This window comes from Dasypus novemcinctus, chromosome 5 (genome assembly GCF_030445035.2).
Source record: "Dasypus novemcinctus isolate mDasNov1 chromosome 5, mDasNov1.1.hap2, whole genome shotgun sequence".
NCBI lineage: Eukaryota > Metazoa > Chordata > Mammalia > Cingulata > Dasypodidae > Dasypus > Dasypus novemcinctus.
In genome coordinates, this window is record NC_080677.1 from 157,042,080 (window position 1) to 157,065,349 (window position 23,270).

Genomic DNA, 23,270 nt, shown 5'->3' on the forward strand with positions numbered 1-23,270 from the left:
AACTGCCTGGAAGCTAGGCTATGTTTAATATTTGCTGTAGCCATAGGTGCTAGGGGCTTCAGTTTCCTTTTTTTTTTTTCCCCTTCCTGGTTGTCTTTGGGCTTCTTAAAAACTCTTTTTTAATAGAATCTGGGTCTTGCAGTTCTCTCAGTTACACTTCACTACTATTATATGGGAGCCCTGCTCCCACGGTAGTGAGGTGTTGGGGAAGGAAAGCGTAGAATCTCATGATTAAACCTGACTTCTGTGGGCCTGAGTCCCTGGACTGTAACATTCAGAAACATTTTTTGACCTTTTTCCCCTCCCTTGCTTGAGATGGTGTTGGAGTGTGGGATGGGAGAAGCCAGAGGGGACTGAAGCCGACTAATTGCCTTCCTCTCGTGGTAAAGCGATCTCTCTTATAGAGCGGGCCTTTGTCGTGGAGAATGGGTATATGTATTCAAAATGGTTTGTTTTCCTGTCCCCTTACCTGAAACACTGGGGGATTTATCTCTGATCTTACCAAAATCCTAGCAGGGTTCCTAGAGATAAAACCCACAAAATGTGGGAACTCCCCAAGGATGGGCTCCAGGAGCTCTTACCTCTCAGGGCCCCCTCGGCCTCCAGCTTCAGTTGGCGTCGTTGCTCTAGTGCTCCTAGCATCCCTGGCTCCGGCACCTTCTCCCACCAGGCTGATCTGTTAAGAGCCTCTGGATTCATCATTCTCTCCAGAGGTTGCTTTTGTGGTTTGCCCTGTGTCTGGCCGTGAACCTACAGAATAGGTTCCACCAAAGTCGGATGGGCTTCTAAGACTGAAAAACAAAGCAGACCGCTCCACATAGCGAATCAGTAACAGTTTCTTAGGGAACTCACAAACCGGGAAGCTGGCCCAGGGCAGTAGCAGGGTGTGCAGAGCAGCACTCCACCCCACCCGGGGGGCTGCGGGGGTCCCATGGAGTAAGAAAAAGGAAGGACAGAGCCAGGCCAGGTTTTGCAAGATCATAAACCTGTTTCTTTTAAGTTACTGATACGTAGCAGAGTGGTTTAGTACAGATAGCTGTCCGGCTTAGGAATGTGCAGCTGTGCTTTAAGAAGCACCTTGTACCTACTGGGAGGTGGTGGTGGTGGTGGTTTTTCCCTTATCTAGGAATTTATGGCCTTCTTCATTTCTGTTACAGTATGGCCTCACAACCTGTGACCTCAGCTCTCTGTTGGATCTAAGAAAAGCCATTGATTTCAGTTTTGTTCATCTTTTTTTTCTTGTGGGAATGGGAGTAAGGACTTCTAAGCTCTTTACCTGTTGGAGCTGAAACTGGAAGTCTCCCTTTGCAACCGTTTTTAAAATTGGACTCTCTTTATTATTGAATTAGGAGTTTTTTGTATATCCTAGCTACAAGTCTCTTGTCAGACGTATCGTTTGCAAATATTTACTCCCATTCTTTTTTTTTTTTTTAAGATTTATTTTTTATTTATTTCTCTCCCCTTCCCCCCTGTTGTCTGCTGTCTCTGTCCATTCGCTGTATGTTCTTTTGTGTCTGCTTGTATTATGCAGCAGCACTGGGAAACTGTGTCTCCTTTTTGTTGCGTCTTCTTGCTATATCAGCTCTCCATGTGTGCGACGTCACTCCTGTGTGGGCTACGTTTTTTTCACTCAGGGTCACTCCCCTTATGGGGCACACTCCTTGCGTGTAGGGCACTCCTTTGCGGGGATGCCCCTGTGTGGCATGGCACTCCTTGCATGCCACGGGCACTGCGCGTGGGCCAGCTCACTACACAGGTCAGGAGGCCCTGGGGATCAAACCCCAGACCCTCCATATGGTAGGCAGATGCTCTATCAGTTGTCTGCTTCCCTACTCCCATTCTCTGGGTTGGTTTTTTACTTTCTTGATAGTGGTCTTTTAATGGTGTTATTTCTGTACCTGAATACTTTGCAAATTAAAGTAAATCTTATTTGCTTAATGGTTTTGATCCATTTCATTTGAAGAAGTAACCAAAGTTTCATTAGAGGACTTCATGTTCCTTAGTAGAAGATATCATGGTATGTTATGATTAAGCTCCTTTCCCCTGCTACAAATAGACAAGGTCTCTCATTTGTTTACCAGGACTTCTATGAAGCACAATAAAACATGCAGCCAAATTCAGATAACACAGAAATTCTTGATAATTTCTTAATTACCTACACAGTATCTTAATAAATGTGAACACTTTTCTGAAGTAAAACAAATAGCTTTATCCATAATTTAAAAGAAATATAAAAGTCTTAATGAGCATTAATAATATTTTTAGTCAGAAATATCCAGGTTATCTTCTTAAAGATATCCCAGAATTGTGTTTTTAATGAGATATGAAGTTGTTGGAATATTGGTTGAGTAGTGGAAGGAAAGAATGATGGATAACTTGTTGGGAGTTTGTTTTAAATTTCCATATTAATATGAGTTCTTAAAGATTTTAAGATACATATATTGAGTGAAAAATTTTAAAGTGAAAAATTCTTGTTAGTCTGAGTGAAAATAAATCCTGAGCAGATGCTCAGAGAGCACTTGGTGAACAAGTATATGTTTTTAAAATTTTATACTTCTAAGCTGCAAACTTAAGAAAATGGAAAAAAAAACAAACCCAAAAATAAAAGCAAAGCCCCATTTGAAAGTAATCGTTGGTTTTAACCTTTCAATAATTAAAATTTTCTTAGTAATTAGCAACATCAGATTTGTTTGGAAAGTAGTTATTTCTTGGATAATTGGTATAGGCATGCTTTAAAAGAAAAAGATAATTTTATTGAACAGTGGTTTCTAGAAAGTGATTTCTGTTTGGATACTTTACGTTTCCACTCTTCTTTTCATAGTAAAGCAGAGGAAAGCATTCTACCGGGGGAGAAAAGGTGCTGTTTACATTGTAGTAAAGCAGATTCAAGGCTGAACGACTATTTTCTAAGATACTTGCCACTCTAGGGCTCTTTAGAAGCAAATTCTGCTGTTTTGGGAGGAAAGAGGTAGTGCTAAGTTCAGAAAGTAAACCCTGCGGGGAAGTTATGTTACTTGCCTTTGACATACCTTTGGCCTTGGATGGGAGGAAAAGGAAAAGACAGCCAGGCATTGCGAGTGAGCCGTGACCCTCGGGTCTGATCAAGTGGCCACCTGGGTGTCAGCAGCTGGTACCGCTCCTTGGCCAATCAAAGGTAATTGTCCAGCCAGCTCTGTAGGAGAAGCCAGACAAAGTTGTGTCTTAAGTTATAGTTTACATTTTTTCAGGCAGAAACACGTGAGGTCTGCTGAAGATACGAATTCCTGAGACTGTGAGTAAAATTGTTGCCTTTGTAATTCATACTTTCAAAACAGTGGCCATGTGAGCCCTTTCTGGAGCTTTGCTTGGCAGTAGGCGATGCCTAGGAACCAGGTGACTCCTCGGAGGCTGTGTCCTCCTGCCGTGGCCGCATTTCACGTAGCCGCGCAGCGTCTCCTGAAAGTTACGATGCGATGCAGATGGCGATTCGCATATGCCTGGCGTCAGGACAGTTGTCTTTCCTTCACATGTATTCATACTTTCTACATCCTCTACATAAGCTAGCGTGGGGCGTTTCTTTCCTAGAAGAAGAGCTCCTCTCTGTGCTGGGGCCGGAGGCGTCAGGGAGGCTTAGCCCTCTCCACCTCCCTGGTGGAGGCCCGCTCGGCAGGAAGCCTCTGGCCTTTTACCTGCTGTGGCCGGGAGGGTGTCAGCAGTGTGCTCCCGGCATTCTGAACTGGTTCTAAAGTACATTTACCTGAGATAGTTGTGGAAACATTGATAGCAAGTGAATCTCCATAGTCGTTTTTATCTAGAGTAAAGCTGTTCTAAAAACCGCAGGGTTTGCCCTCCACAACTGTCATCTGAGGAACATACTTATTTTATTTCACTTTATTAAAATTAATTAAAAAGTGTGTATAACTGAATTATAATAATTTTAGCATATGGTTTTTCAGCACCAATTTCTGATGCGTACGATGCAAAAAAAAAAGAAAAAACAACGCAGCATGGATGGTGGGCGTGCGCCCGAAAGGGCCTGGCTGCTTAGAACACGCTGGAAGAAGAACCCAGATGGACAGTCAGCGTCCAGTTTCTCAGTGGAGAGCAATGTGAGGCAGCAGCGAGGTGCAGGCGCTGGGCACCCGTTCTCCTGGGGACGTAAAAGGTGTCCAGGTCTAGAAGTTCCGTTTACAGAAAATTCAGGATTCAGGCAGGATGCCACACAATGGGTTTCAACATGCTTTTAACAGTATTTCTGGAATATTATTGTTTCATACACACACAATTATGTTTAAAATACATACACATGTAAGTAACCTTCCATAAATACTCAATGTGTTGGGACGGATTGAACAATATTCTCTTACACTTTGGTTTGGTACATGACACCGTTGGTTAATCATCATGAAATGAGTGCACAGGAGTCCAAGGGACGGAGATAAAGGTGATTTTTAAAGGGAGGAGTCCGGTACTTCCAGGCATCTCTCTGTACTTATTCAGGTGAAGTTGGGACTTTTCGCTGCCTCTTTTCTTTTTTCTTTCTTTCCTCCCCTAACTCCTCCCCCCCCCAGGATCATTTCATTTTCGTTGTGTTTGCCTATTCACCTCTTGTATTGCTTTAATTATGGACTGTGGGGTGGATTGAGTACTGTTGTCTGTGTCCCGAGGCATCTGTGCTGGAGGAATTCAGGGCCGGGACTGTGGCGCCACATTGCTTGGGCTCAGGTTTTGGCGCTGCCGCTTCTGCACTTCCCTGGGCCTCCCTTTCCTTAGGTGTGAAGTGGGGATGCTAGTGTTATTGTTAGGCTTGTATGCTTGTGACGAGCATTAAGTGAGTAATACATGAAACATGCCTAAAACAGTGGCAGGCACCCAGTGAGCCATTATTACTACTACTATTATCTTCCTCCTGTGTTCTTTCTTTTTATTAGCCACGTTCAATGTTATATGCCAGGGTCTGCACCATTCTTTGGCTACATCCCCTTGGCTACACTGCTGTTTTCTCATGAAGATCTTCTCTTGTCTTGATAAACGTCTTCTTTTTCTTTTTCCGTTAAACTTGTTGCAAAAGTAATACAAAACCCTTGCAGAGAACTCCAGTATATCCCCTACCAGATACCCAGATCCACTAGTTTTAACATATTACCACGTTTGCTGTATCATTCTAAAAAATCCATCTTTGTGTCCATTGCTTTGATGAACTTTTTGTTCTTGCCTTACTTCCTTGCTCTTTAAAATTACAATGAAAATTAATACAGCATATGATTAGAAATTTGAGAAAAGTTTTTGAGTGGGTTAAAGGCTTTTTCTAACTTTTCCTTCATTTAAAAAATGTTACGGAATATTTTGGGATTGTAAAAAGGCAGAACAGTGTATTGAACACCCATTAATTCACCAAACAGCTTAAGAAATAAGAGAATACAGGTTCAGTCAGAGCTCCCAGTGTCCATTTCTTATTCCTGTTCCCTCCCTTGCCAGCCAGAGGTAATCTCTGTCTTAATTTTTATCCACAAGCAGCATGAGATATTTTGTATATTTAAAAATTTTTAAATAGGAAGAATCATATTTAAAACATTTCTCTTTCTGCAACTTTTCTGCTTAATATTTTGTAGGTGCAGTTTACTTATGGTAATACAAATAGCTTTAATTCATTGATTTTCCTTGCTTTATTTGGATTTTTACATCTAGATCACAAATTATTTATTTTCTTGTTGATTGGTATTTGCACTGAAAGTGCTCCTACTGGTACAAGATTCTTACATCCGGAAGTTACCTTTATCTCCATTTCACTATAAGAAACAATACAGTAAATACCTTTTTCGTGTGTATCCTTTGTATACAAGTGCGTCAGCTTCTCTAGGATTATACCTGCTGGGCCACAGGGTTGAGCCTGTCGTACATCACTAGATGTTGCCAAGTTGCTCTTCTAAGTGACTGAACCGTGTTTCACTCCTGCCATAGAATTAGAGTTCCTGTTTTTGACAGCCATGTCTACGATTAATTTTGGCAAACAGGATAGTTTGAAATGCCATCTCCTTGTTTTAGTGTATATTTATTCTGATATTAGAGGTTGAACATCTGTTTATGGGCCATTCCAGTTTCCTTTTCTATGACATTTTATATCCTTTTTCTGGTTTTTCTCTTTGGTTATTGGTTTTTTGTTTTTAATTTTTTCTCTCCCTTCCCCTCTCCCCTGTTGTCTGCTCTCTCTGCCCACTCGCTGTGTGTTCTGCGTCCACTTACATTATCCAGCAGTATTGGGAAACTGCGTCTCTTTTTTTGTTGTTGTTGCATCATCTGTCTGCGTCAGCTCTGTGTGTGTGTGGCGCCACTCCTGGGTGGGCTGCGCTTTATTCACACGGGGCGACTCTCCTTGCAGGGCATACGCCTTGTGCGTGGGGCACCCCTGTATGGGGGCACACCTGCATGGCACGGCACTCCTTGTGTGCAGCAGCACTGCACATGGGCCAGCTCACCACACAGACCAGGGGGCCCTGGAGATCGAACCCTGGAATCTCCATAGGGTAGACAGACACTCTATCAGTTGAGCCATATCCGCTTCCCGGTTATTGGTTCTTTTCTACTTGATATGTAGGAGTTACTTTATAGATTCTGATACCAGATTTAGTTTTTATGCATTGTAAAGTTTCTCCTAGCCTGTGGTCACATGACCTTTTCTAGATGTTAAGACCTCCCCCCTTCCCCCACATGCAGTCTTCTTTCTGTCTTAAATGCAAAAGACAAAGCATCTTTAAAGACCCACTCCCAGTACAAATCCTTAGCTCAGTGGTTCTTACAGAGAGCATATGTGAGTGTCTGAGGCATGGACCCCTAGGCGAGTCTGCTTTATTTTTGTATGCCGGTTGCAGAGGGGTGCTCTGGGACTGTTTGCACTGATCTAATATTCCCATTTGGTTGCCAGCGTCTGTATAATGTATTTTTAGTACCTACTTCAGTTATAGGTACAGTTGGTCATTGAGTAAAGTTCTTTTAGGGCAGGATCTCTGTTTTATTTATCCCTGTATATTCCACATACCTCAAAGTGTAGTAGGTGTTTAAAAGGCATTGCTTAATTAAAGGAGACTGGAAAATCTGCCTTCCAGGCTCTGTTGCAGTTTATTTTTCTAGTCATTTCATAAATACTTGGATGCCTGCTGTGGAACACAATAACAGTCACATACTGTTGGGCTTGTTTATTGAAATATTGTGGTTATGTATAAATACTTGATTAATGTAGTTTTAAAAATCACTTTTCTCTCAACTCAAGTATTATATATGTTGTGTTGTCTTTGTTACAGATAGATGACAGTGAAGAATGTTTTTTCAGTCTACCACATTTAATCTTTCTACATGTCAGAGATAGTAGGAATTAGAGGTGTTTGGTGACCACGTTTTGGAAATAATATATTATCAAAGGAGAGAATTGAATTAGATGGTTTTGAATTTCTTTCCATTTTAAAATAAAATATTTAGGAAATTTTTAATGTTTTCCAATTAAGTATTTTTTGAAAGCTTCAAAACATTTTAAAAAATCATATTTCTTTGAAGTAAGATATTAAAGAAAATTTTATTGTAAATAACCTAAAAGTGAGATTATAGCCTTTTGTGCCTATAAAATTAATTAATTTCAAGTGAACCACTCTGAATTTTAAAAATGGAACCTTTTGTTCTGTCTAAATAGCAGTCTCTTTCAAGATGTATGTATGTGCATATCTGTCTGACTCCCTGAACTGCCGTAAATCCCATGGCAGTGATGTTTGCAGGCACATGTGACATTTGGACTTTCCTGCTGCTTGTGACTTCTGTAGTCAGTAAATTGTGAGCAGAAGTGATGTGCGGCACGGCTGTGAGAAGCCTTGAAGAGCCATCGTGCTGTTTGCCGCATCTCTGTATCCCTCCACTTTCCAGTGGTGACTGGTGACGTTTCAGATTCTCTGTCCACCTGGGTTCCAGCACAGACGTGGGGCAGTTTCCAGAGGACGTGCACTGCATGTATAGTGTGAGTGAGAAAATAAACTTTGCCACTGTAAGCCACAAGCATTCAGGGTTATTACTGAAAAAGGTACAGAAGTTGAAACATGTATTTATTAATATTCCATTGGTTTAGCTATTTTTTAAGTGGTTGCTATTTGATCTGACAGTTGCACTGTAAAAAGTTAACATTCATTTTCTGATTGTCAAAGCTTTGTAACTTGTGTTTTCTTTTCTAATAGACAACCACTGTGGCAAGGCTTGAAAAAGGATGTTACAAAGTGTCACTATTTTGATTGCTCCAGTGTAATATAATAGTGTTAGAATATGCCATCCTGGATCCATAGCTTCTTTCATTTCATGTTCTCTTTCATTACTATCAAAGTGAAGGATAAATATATCTATTTTATGCTCATATTTCTTTATTACTAAATTTCACATGGTCATTTTGGCTTAGTATGCCAGGGTTTTCAATGCCAAAGTGTAACATAAACACGCAGCTTCTGATGAGATGTTGTTTGTTAAAAAATAGTGGCTTTTAATATTTCACAACTGTATCTTACCATATGCAATTAGTGTTGTAATGTAATTTCATTTTCTTTTGCAGTTTGGAAGCATAGTAACTATAATTGTTTTCTTACTATTTTCATTACTGTGTTTAGTTCCAATATAAGCTAAATTAAATGCTGTCAACTTTTAAAATGAAATTATTAATTTTGTTTATTTGATTATTTTATAAATATAAAAATTTGGTTCTTATTACTTGGCAAAGTTGATACACATCTTTGGCTTTGAATTTGAATAAATGGTAGGTAATTATTTTGTGCCTAGTAAATGTAGTTGATTGTGTCTCAGGATACTTTTAAATTTTATGTGTTCCCACTAGATGGTGCTCATTCCTCAAGGAGTGTGTCAGTTCTGTCACTGATGGGTTAAAAATCAGAAGAACCAAATACAGGCCAAAATTTCCTTGTGTCATATACAGTGTGTAGAATTTTGTGGTAGAGGTATTTATGATTAATAATTTCCAAAGAATTAGTAATTTTATTATGTGATTCATTCATATTAAAAGGATTTTAAATGTTTATTGTACATTTTGCTAGGTGATGGAGAGGTGATGTTAAAAATCAAGCAGGGAGGTCTTTAGCCACATGACTCTTGAACTCAGTAATCAAATTGGTTAAATAATTATTAAAAAAATTATAACTGAGACAGGTTTGAAGTGCTTATGGTATATAATGGGTAGCAGAGTAGAATGTTTGACTGCTAAGATTTTAGGAACATTTTGTTTAAGATGTGACCAGTGAGCTAGTTAAGTGAGATCTGAAAGCTACTTAAGAATTAGCCATGTCATTGTGGGTTTGGGAGAAATTTCACGGTGATAAGCATTAGTATTAGGGTTCTTTAACTACTCTCCAGTCTTTGTAATGGTTGAATTCACTGGGTCTTTTCTTCCTGGAGACTTGAGTTCTTCAACTCTTATTTCTTTGGTAGTTTCCTTCCCTCAACTCTTTAATTTTTTATCTTTCTGGAAGTCCCTTTAGGCGAATATTAGTATTTCTGAATTAGTCATCTAATTTTTTTCTATTACTTTTGTTTTTTGAGAAGTTTTTCAATTTTTACTTTCCTATTTAATTTTTTAAAAATTTGCTATCAATTTTACTTCAATAATATTTTTGGGTCTCTCCTTTTAAATGCATCCTAATCTTATTCCATGGAAACACTATAGAATCTTGCTGAGGATAATTAAGACAAAGGACAAAGCCTCTTGACTGTTTACTATATGTTATGCATACTGTTCAGAATTCTAAGTGCCTCATTTATTTCTTCCAGCAACCATAAGAGATATGTACAATATTTATCCCCATTGTAAAGATTAGAAGAATGAGGCACTGGCCGCCGAGATTATACGAGATAGTTACGTGGTAGAGCCAGTTGTAAAGCCCAAGGGTCTCATTGGAGCTTCTGTGGCAGTCTCCCCATTTGTTTCAGTTCTGTGCTGTGGCATTTTTTCTTCCTAGAAATTTGTTGAACTCTCTAATCTTAGACTTCCCCATTTTCAATAAATTTGTGGCATTATCATAGTCCGTCAACTACATATACCATAATCTAACCATTTTCTTGTGGTTGGACAGAACAATTTTTCCTGATCGAGTTTTAGGTTACTTTGAAATACAGTTTCTATAGAAATGGCAGGATAAATGCTTGAGCCTTTCCTTTAAATTGCCAGTTTTCAAAATATTATCGTGGTACCCTAGCATCCTCCAAAGGTAATCAGTAATCATTTCTTTAACGTATCCTTGTGAACCCAAGGGTTTTTGTATATTTCACATTTTTCAATCCATTGCAACGTAATTCTTTTTGATACTGAAATTACACCATCTTGGCCAGTAGGAACCTCTTCAAGTTGGCGCCTGTGTTTTTTTGACATAACTCCAATAGTGTTTCATAGCTCCCTTGTTTTTTGGACTGACGAGATATCTCAGACTTACTTTACATATTTCGTTCCCTGGTGTATTTTGAGATAGATTCCTAGATGTGAGGCTCTCGCCTTTACATACTGTCTGTGGGTTCCTAATAATGAACAATAGAAACCCCTTTATGTTGTTCTTTCCATCTTCTAGTTTAAAGAACTATTTTTTTACTTCCGGTTAATACCAGTAAGATAATCAATGAGTTTATTTTATTTTCCATATACCCTCCCCTTTCTCTTCCTGCTTTTTGATAGTTGTATTTGACCTACATTACCAGATCATACAACTGTTACTTTCTACTTTTTATCCTTAGCACCATCATTTAGGCTTGATTAAATATATTAATTGGTAACTCTCAGTCCTTATCCAGAAGCAGCTGTGATTGTTTCAGAAATTCATCCTCTAGTAGCTTTCTCCTAGGTAGGGTTCATGGGAAAAGTATCCCTGAGCTCTTACCTAGTTTTCTTATGGTCTTTATGTCAATATTTGTCTGAAATTCTCAAGTGCACATTTCTTTTCCTGACTATCTTGTTACTTTTTTTTAATTTGTAGCATAACATATCCCTGACAAAGTCTGATGCTAATATAACTATTTCACTTGTAAGTGATTTTGTCTCGAAGTTCTTTTAATTTTCAGACCTTAAAGAGTATTTCTCACTGTTGACTTTTCTGCTTGTTTTCCCAAGTATTCAGGGTGCCCCTTTAAGCATCCCTGTGCACATACTTCTATTTTGTGGTAGTTTTTTTTGAACTCTCCATCACCGTAAAATAGCCCCTCTTTCTTGCTCCCCATACTCGCAACTTTTCTTCCTAAAGGTTAATTACTGTCCTGACTTGAAGCTTTATGGATCATTTTGCCCCTTACTGGAGGTTTATTTAGATGGAATCACACAGTTTATATTCATTTGTGTCTCTCTGTCTTTTACTCAAATTAGTGTTTATATGATTTATTTACCTTGGGATTTGAGTAATTCCTTCATTTTTGTTGCTGAAGGTTATTCCATTAGAGAAGTACATCACAGTTTACCTATGCAACGCTGGCCATTTTGGGTGTTTCTGGGTTTTGACCCTATTGGATAATGCTGCTGCTGTGGGCATCCCTGCACAGGTCTATGATTCCCACGTGTCCGTGTTTCAGCTGGGCACACACTTAGGAATGGGATCATGGGGGCATGAGGTTTCCATCCAACTATTTGCATATATATTCTGATAAGGTTTATACCTAAGGATGGAGTTGCTGGGTCAGAGAGTATTTGTTCAAAGAATTTGTTCCAATTTATGTCTGACTGTCAGTGTGCAATAAGCCCTGTTGCTCCACTGTGTCTATGCCAGCCCTTGGGATAGTAGGCCGGTCGCCTTCAGCTTGTTTTGGGGACTTTAGTGATATCTCATTGTGGTGGTGGTTTTTAAAAAATTTCTCATTTTGAAATAATTTCAAACCTACAGGACAGTTGCAAAAAAATTATGCCAACCCTACAAAGAGAACTCCAAAATATCCCTCGCCCCACAAATACCTAGATCCACCAATTTTATCATTTGTCATCTTTGCTATATCAGTCTGTCTGTTTGCCTATCTGTCTACTTTTCCAGACACATGAGAGCAGGTTTCACATATCATAGTCCTTGAACACATAATACTTCCATGTACAATTCCTAAGAACAAAGGTATTCATTGATGTAACCACCTTATATGCAGTTACCAAAAGTTCAAGTATTTTCACATTGGTATGAAACTTATAGTCTAGTCTGTAATCCAATTTTTTCTTACGTCCAGTAACCTCTTTTTCTGCCTTTTCTCCTTCATTCTTAGATCCCATTCAGGAATATGTATTGCATTTGTCATTATCTCTTTAGTTTCTCTTGTTTTTTTAGAATGTGGGAGCATATCTGCAACATAAATCTGCCCATCTACCCATTCTAGCCCTTCCTAAACATACCATTCATTTGGATTAACCACATTCACAATGCTGTGGTACCCTCACCAGCACCCATTACCAGGACCGCCCCTTCCCCCAAGCAGAAGCCTTATGCATGTGCTGCCAGAACACACCAGTGCACTGCGCCCACCCATGGTAACCTACATTCCACCTTCTCACTCTATGAGGTTCATAGTTTCTGATACTTTCTTTGTGGTTATCATGGGGCTTAAATTTAATATCCTAACTCTAAAACAATTTTGTATGAGTTGATACCAACTAAACCTCAATAGTGTACAAAAAATATGTTCCTGTACCCCTTTGTTCCCCATCTCTCTGTAATTCTTGTCACAAATTATGTACTTATACATTATGAGTCCAAAGCCATTGATTTATCATTACATTTCATGCATTTGCCTTTTAGATCTTGTAGGAAGTATAAAGTGGAGTTTCAAATAAAAGAATTGCTTTATTTATATTTATCCATATCATTATCTTTACTGCTGATCTTTATTTCTTCATGTGGCTTCAGTCAGTTGTCTAATGCCCTTTCTTTTCAACCTGCAGAATTCCCTTAAACATTTTTGTAGGACAAATCTAATGGTGAACAATTTCCTCAGCCTTTATTTATCTGGGAATGTCTTAATCCTGCCCTCAGTTTTGAAAAAGAGTTTTGCCTGATACCGTTTTTCCTTTCAGTATGCCTTCTGACTGCTTCCTTGCCTCATGGTTCCCAGTGAGAAATCGGCACTTTAATCTTATTGAAGCTCTCTTGTACACGACACATTGCTTCTCTCTTGTGGCTTTCAGAATTCTCTTTTCATGTTTGGCATTTGACAGTTTGATTGTAATGTGGTTGTGGGGCGGGTGTACTTATGTTTATTCTCTGCTTTGGAAAGGAGCTTCTGCCACCATCTTGTCTCCTCTTAGTTTATATTTCATTTTTTTTAAATGCTCAAAATCTTTTGTTTAGCCTCAACTAAACCTATGATATTCAGGAAATCTATAATGAGGGAAATCATAGTACCCATACGATTTTTGAGAAGATTAAGGGGTTAATTCATATTAAGTGCCTAAATGTCTGGCCCATAGGAAGCTCTCAGTGTTCGTTGTTGTTGTAATTAATAGTAGTAATTAGAAAATTGCATATTCATTTAGCAAAATAAATAACTATTTGAATAAGATATTAAGGTTGCCAGTGATGAAAAGAAAAATGTAGAGAATAAAACTTAGTTTTTGCTAGTCTGACTTATTTTTTGGGGGAACACGTGTAATTGGATATATAAGGAGCAAGCAGTAGTATAATTGGTATAATTTCTATGGCTCATAAAATCCTTTTTTGGAATATTGAGTTTCTTAATGTTTTATTAGATTCATTTTCCTTCTTTGGAACTTGATGAGAAGCATTATTTTATTTTAGTTGGAAAACCAACTTTCTGCTTCATCTCATTGGCAGGTGTTTGTTATACCCACATTGTGAGTTGGTGCAATAGAATCTTGATCCTTCAGCCATTGCTGCTTTGGCAGAAGTAGAAACTCAACATGTGTATGTCTAGGGCAAAGCAAGAATCGAGAGTGAAATAAGCCTTGTGTATATGCTGCATAATGTTCTTTATCCTCCCTATATAAATCAGCACTGGGCAAAAATTTCAGTATCTAACTTTTTTTTGAGGTCTGTGCATACAATTCCAATAATACCTATTTCTAAATCACAAATTTTATCTAGGGAAATATTTATTTCTACTAAATTAAAAAAAAACAAACAACTATCCATGGTATGTTGAGGTCCTAACTTGCATTTTGTTAAAATATGCTCCTCAAATATCTTGCAACCTCATGAAAATGTGCTGCCAAAGTCTGTGACATCATCCTCTCTGTAGGCCAATGAAAGTACATTGCATCATTCTGGTTCTGGCAGGTTGTGAAATTTGCAAAGACGTTAGCACATGCTCTTTTGTGCTGCCGGGAATGTGATGACTGCTGCTTTGGCAAAAGTACAGAATCGAGTGCAACCAGGGAAGGGCTCGGAGGCTCTGGAGGACAGTGGAACCACTTAGATGGGAAGATGCTCAGTCCTCGAATAACTGTATGAACAGAGAGGGCAGCCACCCTCCCCTTCTTCCCTCTCCCACAAGAACCTCTCTCTGGACCGTGACATGAGCAAAAAGTAACACTAGTCAGAATGGAAAGACTTAAAACTATAGAAAGACAATAAAAAGGTCTGCATGCAAGCATATGATAGCATAATTCAGATTTACATAGAAGTTGTGAATGTATTCCCAATAGTTTGTTTATCTTAGGATTCCATAAAGTACTTACTTTATCAAGTTTAAAATATGATGCACTTAAAAAGTTTGGTTTAAAGTATGAACTTTTAACAACATACCTCTTAAAAAGGTTCAGTATATAAGTGGAGAAGACCCAGCTAAATCATGGTTCCTCTTTTCAATAGAATAACGTATTTTTAAGTTTTTAAACCTTTGAGCTCACTCGAAAAGCCACCGACCCTTCACATATTGTCACCAAGCTTAACTAGCAATGTTTTCTTTAGCTATTAAAATAATAAAACCATAAGGAAAATAGACGTTTCCCACAACAAAGAATTATTAGGCTAATATAAAAAAGAAAGAATATGTAAACATTTTCTTTGCTTTCCTGATTCTGGTTTTCATTGTTTTTCCTGTTTTCTTTTGCTCAAAGGACATCTGTTTATTTTTTTGCTTTAGTAAATTGGTTAAAAAGTAAGTTAGAACAACTGTAATTAATTATAGATAGTTGTTTAATTTATTCCTTACCCAGTGTGTTATAAGCTTCAAGAAATAGGGACTGAGTTTGTTGTATTCCTCTGTCATATCCTTGATGCAGACCAGATGCATTACTTCACACCTAGGAGACACTCATTTGTGTTTTTGTACGGAGTGTGACATTTTCAGATTTGTGTAATTATCTTCCAGAACCATCGTGGAATGCTAAAATTGTCTTCATCAAATGTACCTAACTTAGAGTATGTAAGGCATTATTATGTAACTATCACATAATGATAGAATACTTCTCTAAGCCTGTAACCTGAGTCAGAAACTGAAAGGGAAGACATAAAGAAAAAATGATCCTTTTGCTAAGATAAGTCACAGTGAGAGATTACTGAGAAGAAGGCAAATTTGGGAGGAAAGTTTGAAAATGCAATTGTTGAAATAAAAAGCTGAAAGGACTTAATGGCTTGAATTACAAAGCAGATACAACTAAGGAGAATTAGTGAACCTGAACATATATCTGAAGAAAAGTACCAAGAAGGCAGAGAGAGGGAAATAGATGTGGCTCAAGTGATTGGGCTCCTGTCTACCATATAGGAGGTCCAGGGTCCGATTCCCAGAGTCTCCTTTGAAGGCAAGCTGGCCCATGGGGTGAGCTGGCCAGAGCAGAGAGCTGGCCCACGTGGAGTGCTGGCCCACACAGTGAGCTGGCTGAGTGAAGAGCTGGCACAGCAAGGTGATGCAACAACAAAAAGAGACACCGAGGAGAGACAATAAGAGACACAGCAGACCAGGGAGCTGAGCTGGTGCAAGAGTTTGAGCATCTCTGTCTCTTTCCTGAAGGTCCCAGGATTGGTTCCTGGAGTGCCTAAAGAGAAGACAAGCAGACACAGAAGAACTCACAGTGAATGGACACAGAGAACAGAAAACAGTTGCAGAGGGGAGGGGGGAAAAAAAAGAAAGCAGAGAAAGAAGGTGATGGAAAGTATGAAATAACGCAAGGGTGTCCCCCGCGTGGGGGAGCCCCACGCGCAAGGAGTGCGCCCGTGAGGAAAGCCGCCCAGCGTGAAAAAGAAAGAGCAGCCTGCCCAGGAATGGCACCGCCCACACTTCCCGTGCCGCTGATAACAACAGAAGCGAACAAAGAAACAAGACGCAGCAAATAGACACCAAGAACAGACAACCAGGGGAGGGGGGGAAATTAAATTAAAAAAACAAAAAAAAAGAGTTGTGAAGATAGAAATGAGAAGGTCTAACATATGCTTAATTTGAGAACCAGAAAAAAAATGATAGAGGCAGTAGTGGGGAGCTTAGTTAAGAGAGAATGGCTACAGATTTCCCAGAACCAAAGTAAAACCACTTATTCACAGATTCAGGAAGAAAGCATACCCAAAACAGAATTGGGGAAAAAAAAAAAATCCATGCCCAGGTGCATTGTCGTGAAACTGCAGCTCTGAGGTTAAGAGAAGACCTTCAAAGCACCCAGAGACAGAGAATGGCAATGCAGATGTTGCAGAATTCTCAAAAACAAAAATATAAGCCAGAAGATAGAAAAAAATAAATCCCCAAAGAAGTACTGAGAGAAAATAACTGTCAGTCTAGAATAGTATATCCAGCAAAATTGTTTTTAAGAACCAATGTGAAATAAACTGTTTATATATAACCAAAAACTAAGAGAGCTTACTGTATGAGGCTTGCACTACAGGAACTTCAAAAGGATGAATTTAGGGGGGGATCCTAAATAGATGTCCTGAGATCCAAGAAGGAATAATGAGTAAGTAAAAATAAAAATAATAGCATATATGTAAATCGAAACTCTCACTTATATAAAACAAATTTGAAGAAGTTTAATTTGGAGTTATTTTAAAGTCTGTGTTGTGTTTGTGAGGGGCCCTAAGATATTAAGGCAAATACAGTAGAAAAATTTAGGATTACTCTTTACAGTATAGAGTGTGTATTTTTCAAACCCATGGGGAGAGAAAATAGAAGAAAAACAAAAAAAGAACAACCACACTAAAAAAAGGATAATCAATACAAAAGTAAAGGCAAGAAAAAACAAAAAAGTTATATAATTTTAGATATAAAATGCAAATATATCAGTAGTACCAATAATATGAAATTGATTAAACTTTTGAATTAGAGATTTGGACTATTTAAAAACAAAACAAAATTCACTTATTTGCTATTTATAAGAAACATCTAAAACATAATGTCATGAAAAGAATGGAAGTAAAAAGGAAATGATTCCTAGGGCAGATATTTACTAACTGCCCCAAAAGTGAGGAGGGCTTTTAATATCAATCAAAGTAGAGTTCGAAATAAAAAGCATTATTAGAAATAGAGAAGATTACAAAACAGTAATCCATTGAGTTCTAGACTCAATGAATGTAACAAAATAGCCTCAAAAATAAAATAAATTGAGGGGAAGCGGATTGCCTCAAGCCATTGGGTTCCCTTCTACCATGTAGGAGGTCCAAGGTTTGTTACTCAGGGCCTCCTGGTGAAGGCAAGCTGGCTCGCACGGTGAGCTGGCCTGAGCAGAGTGCTGGCCCGCACAGAGTGCTGGCCCATGTGGAGAGCTGGAGCAGCAGGATGATGTAACAAAAAGAGACACAGAGGAGAGAAAATAATAGATGCAGCAGACCAGGGAGCTGAGGTGGCGCAAGAGAATGAGCACCTCTCTCCCACTCTGGAAGATCTCATAATCAGTTCCCGGAACCGCCTAACGAGAATATAAGACACAGAAGTACACACAGCAAATGAACACTGAGCTCAGACAACGGGGGCGGGGAAGGGGAGGTGGTAGCAGCGGCAGCTAAATAACTAAATCTTTACCAATAAATAAATAAATAGATAGGGGGAGCAGGTGTAGCTCAGTTGGTTGAGTGCCTGCTTTCTATGTATGAGGTCCCAGGTTCAATTCCTGGTGCCTTCTAAAAAAATTTTTTAAATTGATCAAATTTAGCAAAAATTTATTGAATGGAGATCATGCAGCAAATCATCATCATAGTAGGAGATTTTAGCACGTGGAACATATAAAAAAGGTAATCATATTTAAGCTCATCAACTTATCAAATGTCAAATAATGTATCATACAGACTGTATACTTTGACCCTGTATCAGTCAGGGTCTCTTTAGGGAAACATACACCGTGGTTTAGAGTAGAAGAGATTTAACACAAGGATTTGGTTATGGGCATGTTGGAGGGCTGAAAGAATTAAAGAGGTGAACCCAGAATTATTACTGTAGGAATAGGCTTCCACTGGCAGGATCTTAATAGGAAGACAGCAGCAGGCAGGGGAGTCTAGGAAATGTAGTTTACTGACTTCTAGTCCCCCTGTTAATGAGCTGACCAAAAAAAAAAACAAAACAGGTGCATAAATGGCACAGACCCCAGTCCAGTAAAGGGAGAAGTCATCAATAAGCAGGGGGAAAAATTATTGCATATTTGAAAGTAAAATATACTCATAGTTCTAATAAATCATGGGTCAAACAAAAAATCGTAATGGGAATTTAAAAATACTTAGAACTTAATTCTGATGTTTATGTACCTAAACTTGTGGACTAGTGATAGGTTAATTACTTTAAAGGGGACACTCATAAAAGTTATTATGTGTTTTATCAGGAAAGAAGAAATTATAAAAAAAATGAGTTAAAGGATTCAGCTCAAGTTTAAAAGAAAACAGTAACTTCCACCCTAAAGTAGAAGGACGGAGTAGTATAGGTAAGAGCAGGTATCAGTGAAATAGAAAATAGAGAAAGCCAATGCAGCCAAAAGTAGTTTCTTTGAAATTGAGGGAAAAAAGGTACACATAAACAATATTAGAAATGAAAAGAGGGGTATAACTACAGATCCAGCAGAGATTAAAAAGATAAAGAATACTAGGAGCAATTTTAAGGCAATTAATTTGAAAACTTAAGTAAAATGTAAGAATTTCTAGAAAAACACAACTTATGGAATTAGAAGAAATAGGGCATTGAAATTAGATAAGGAAAAAAATATTGAGGAAACCACAAGACTCAGGTGGTTTTGCTGTTGCATTCTACCAAACTTTCAAAGAACAGATCATTCTACTCTTTTATAAGTTTTTCCAGAAAATAGAGTAAAGAGAGTACACTTGTCACCTCATTCTCTGGGACCAGGCAAAATCCAGTAGGAGCTAGGAAAAGTATAGGCGAATCTCATGAGGCAGAACAATCTGTTCAACAAATGGTAATGGGAGAACTGGATACCCATATCCAAACTGGATACTCATATCCAAAAGAAGAAAGAGGACCTATGTCATACCTTATACAAAAAATAACTCAAAATGAATCAAAGATCTAAATAAAAACCTAGAACCATAAAGCTCCTCAAAGAATATGTAGGAAAACATCTTCAAGATCTAGTGGTAGGTGGTGGCGGCTTAACCCTTACACGTAAAGCACATGCAACAAAAGAAAAAAAAAGATAAATGGGACCTCCTCAAAATTAAACACTTGTGCTTCAAAGGACTTTGTCAAGAAGATGAGAAGACAGCCTGCTCAGTGGGAGAAAATATTTGTAAACCTCATAACCAATAAGGGTTTGATTTCCATGTTCTATAAAGAGATCAAGCAATGCAACAATAAAAAGGCAAACAATCCAATTTAAAAATGGGCAAAAGACTTAAATAGCTATTTTTCCAAAGAGAAGATACAAATGGCCAAAAAGAAGACGAAAAAGTGTTCAATGTTACTAGCTATTAGGGAAATGTAAACCAAATCTGTAAGATACTATTTCACACCTTATAGAATGGTCATTAGTAAAAAAAGCCAAAAAACCCAGAAAGCTACAAGTGCTGGAGAGGATATGGTAAAATAGGAGCACTCTTTCACTGTTGATGGGTATGTAGAATGGTACAACCACTGTGGAAGACAGTTTGGCATTTCCTCAGGAACTAAATAAAGAACTGCCATATAATTCGGCAGTCCCTCTACTAGGAACATATTCGGAAGAATTGAAAGCAGAGACACGAACAGGCATTTGCACACCAGTGTTCATGGCGGCATTATTTGTAATTACTGAAATATAGAAACAACCCAAATGCCCATCAACTGATGAATGGACAAACAAAATGTTGTAAAGACTGCTGGTAGAATGGAGTACTGTGCTGCTCTAAGAAGAAGTGAAATTGGGATGCATATGACAAAATTGGTGAATCTTGAGGACATTATGTTGAGTGAAGTAAGCCACACACAAAAGGACAAATATTGTATGGTCTCCTTAGTATGAATTAAATAAGAAGAGTAAATGCATGGACTTAAAATCTTGAGTGCAGATTTACTAGGATGACGAAATGAGTAGGGGTACTGATGTTTAATGTATGTAGAAGTTTTAACTACGTTGTTTATAAATGCGTAGAAATGGATAGAGTTGATGGTAAACATTATAGTGAGTATAACTAACACTGTTGATTTACAGTTGTGACTGTGGATGAAAGGGGTAGTTTAGGGACATAGATGTCAATTAAAGAAAACAAGAGAATAATGTAGGAACTGTGTAACATAGTGAACTTGGTGGTGGATGAGGATTGTGGTTATTAGTGCAAATACAAGAATGTTCTTCTATGAACTAGAACAAGTGTATGTCACTATTACAAGTTGTTAATACAGTGATGCATGGGGAAAACACAATATTCTTGCATCATTGTCAAAGAAGGTACTTTATCAATGCTAAGGTTCAATAATGGGGGCGGGTTATGGGATTTTCTTCTATTGTAGTAAGGAAACGTTCTAAATTTTACTGAGGCAATGATAGTACAACTCTGTGATGAAAGTGAGAGCCACTGTGTATACACTTTGGATGGAGGGTACAAGGCGTGGGATTATATAACACAGTGAATTGTGTGTGTATGTATTTAATGGTATAAATGTAAGAGTGTTCTCTCATTAACTTGAACAAATGAAAAAAATTAATACATGGTGTTAATAATAGGTGGCTTATGGGAAAAATACACCAAATGTAAGCTATGGACTGTAGTTAGCAATAATGTTTTCATGGTATTCTTTAATAATTTGTAACATGTTCCACAACAATGCAGGGTGGTGGTGGGGTGATGTATGGTAATTCTGTACATTACACATGATTATTTTGTAAGCTCACAGTTGCACTAATAAAAAATTCTAAACAATGTTAGCAAAATGGTAAATCTAAAATATACTCTGCCTATTGGATATAACATTAGAAAAATCTGTTGGTATACCTCAGAGATACTGTGACTTTGCTCCAGACCACAGCAATAAAGCAAATATCGCTAAAGTGAGTCACACAGATTTTTGGTTTTCCAATGCATATAAAAATTATATTTACAGTATACTGTAGTCTAAGTGTGGAACATCATTATGTTTAAAAAGCAGTTAATTAAAATTATATTATTTTAAAATACTGTCATCTGAACACATTTATTAAGCCCGCTGTCTTATATGGTTGTGGTGCGTAGTGCCCCCACACAGTTAAAATAGTAACATCAAAGATCACTGATCAGAGATCACCGTAATAGATAGAATAATAATGCAAAGGATTGCAAGAATTACCAGAATGTGACAGAGACATAGAGTGAGCATATGCTGTTGGAAAAATGTCACTGATGGACTTGCTTGACGTAGGTTTGTCACACACACAAAAAAATTTGTGTAAAAAAAAAAAAACCCAAAAAAACCCAGAAAAACCCCACTCTCTGTGAAGTGCAGTAAAAAGAAGCACAGTAAACTGAGGTATGCCTCTGTGAGTGTTGGTGGTGGTTGAATCATGTTCCCCATAAAGGACACATTCAGGTCCCAATCCCTGGTCTTTTGGACTTGAACCCATTTGTAAAAATGGATGTTTGAAGATGTTGTTAGTTAAGGTGTGACTAAAGTGGATGAGGGTGGGCCTTAATCCAGTAAATGGGTTTGGATGCAGAAGAGGGAAGCCACAGGGTGCAGCCAGAAGATGGAAGTCAACAGAACCTGGAAGAGAAAGAAGACACTACCATGTGCATTCTTATGTGATGGAATTGCCAAGAATCATCTATGATTGCCGGCAGCCAAATGGTATCACCAACCCTGGCAGGAAGCAGGCCTTTTAAACTCTGAAACCATGAGCCAGTAAATTCTTGTTGTTAGGCCAGCCCATAATATGGTATTCATCTTAGCAGCTAGGAAACTAAAACAAGTGTGATGTAGTGTATATAATTATTTTGATAGATGTAGAAAAGGCCAAGTTAATAACTCTTTCTGAATTAAAAGGAAAAACCCTCAGAAAATAGGAATGGGAGGAAGAGAAATTGGGGGAAATCTCTTTACAGACATCTACTAAATACTACAGAAAGTTTTATTCTTAGTGGAGAAAAATTAAAAGCATTTGAAAATCAGGAACAAGACAAAAATGCTCTCTCATCACTTAACTCTTGCAGTGGAGATCCTAATCAATGCTGTAAGGCGGGAGTGGAGTTGGGGGCAGGGAGTAAATAAGGCTTGGAAAGAGAGAAACAAAACCGGCATCATTCACAAGGAATATGATTGTTTCTGCATAGAAAACCCAAAAGAACCTACAGACTAGTACACTGGTGGCCAACTGCAAGGTCTGTGGACAAATACCAATTGTGCTTAAAGTCTCCCAACAACCAACAGAGAATGAAATTTAAAAAATCACCCTATTTACAATAGCAGCAAAAACCATAAGTTACCTAGGAATAGATCTAACAAAAATGTTCAAGACTTGAATGGGAGAAATTATGAAACTATTGAAATACGTAGAAGAAGACACAAGATGATGGAGAGTGATGCCATATTCCTGAAGAGGAAGGCTTGGTATTACAAAGGTGCTGCTTCTCTCCAAGGTGTTTTATAGCTTCAGTTTACATAGGGCAGCAAAGAGCCAACAAGAGGCAGGTGTGCCTGATGGAGAAGGCTGGGACAGGGGGATGCTTTTCCTATCAGATACTAGTAGATACCATGATTTAACATAAAATCTTAGTAATTAAGATGATATGGCATTGGCACAGGAGTAGAACAAATGGAACCAAGGACCTGAAGAGAACCTGAAAGCAGACCTGCAAACATACGGAACTGGGACAGAATAGTGGGGATAAAAGGATGATGACAAAATAGTTGTCCATAGAGAAAAGAATGAATTAGGATCCCTACCTCACATCATAAATGAAAATAAAATTTAACCT

The 23,270-nt window shown here is 38.2% G+C and overlaps 1 protein-coding gene and 1 non-coding gene across 4 annotated transcripts in view; both read left to right on the plus strand.

The window, feature by feature from the left end:
• Positions 1 to 23,270, plus strand: part of MPP7 (MAGUK p55 scaffold protein 7) — a 254,694-nt gene that overhangs the window by 119,070 nt on the left and 112,354 nt on the right. The gene's annotated exons all lie outside the window — the stretch shown is intronic.
• Positions 17,953 to 18,025, plus strand: TRNAR-UCU (transfer RNA arginine (anticodon UCU)). The gene has a single exon. It is a non-coding gene; the product is annotated as a tRNA-Arg (tRNA).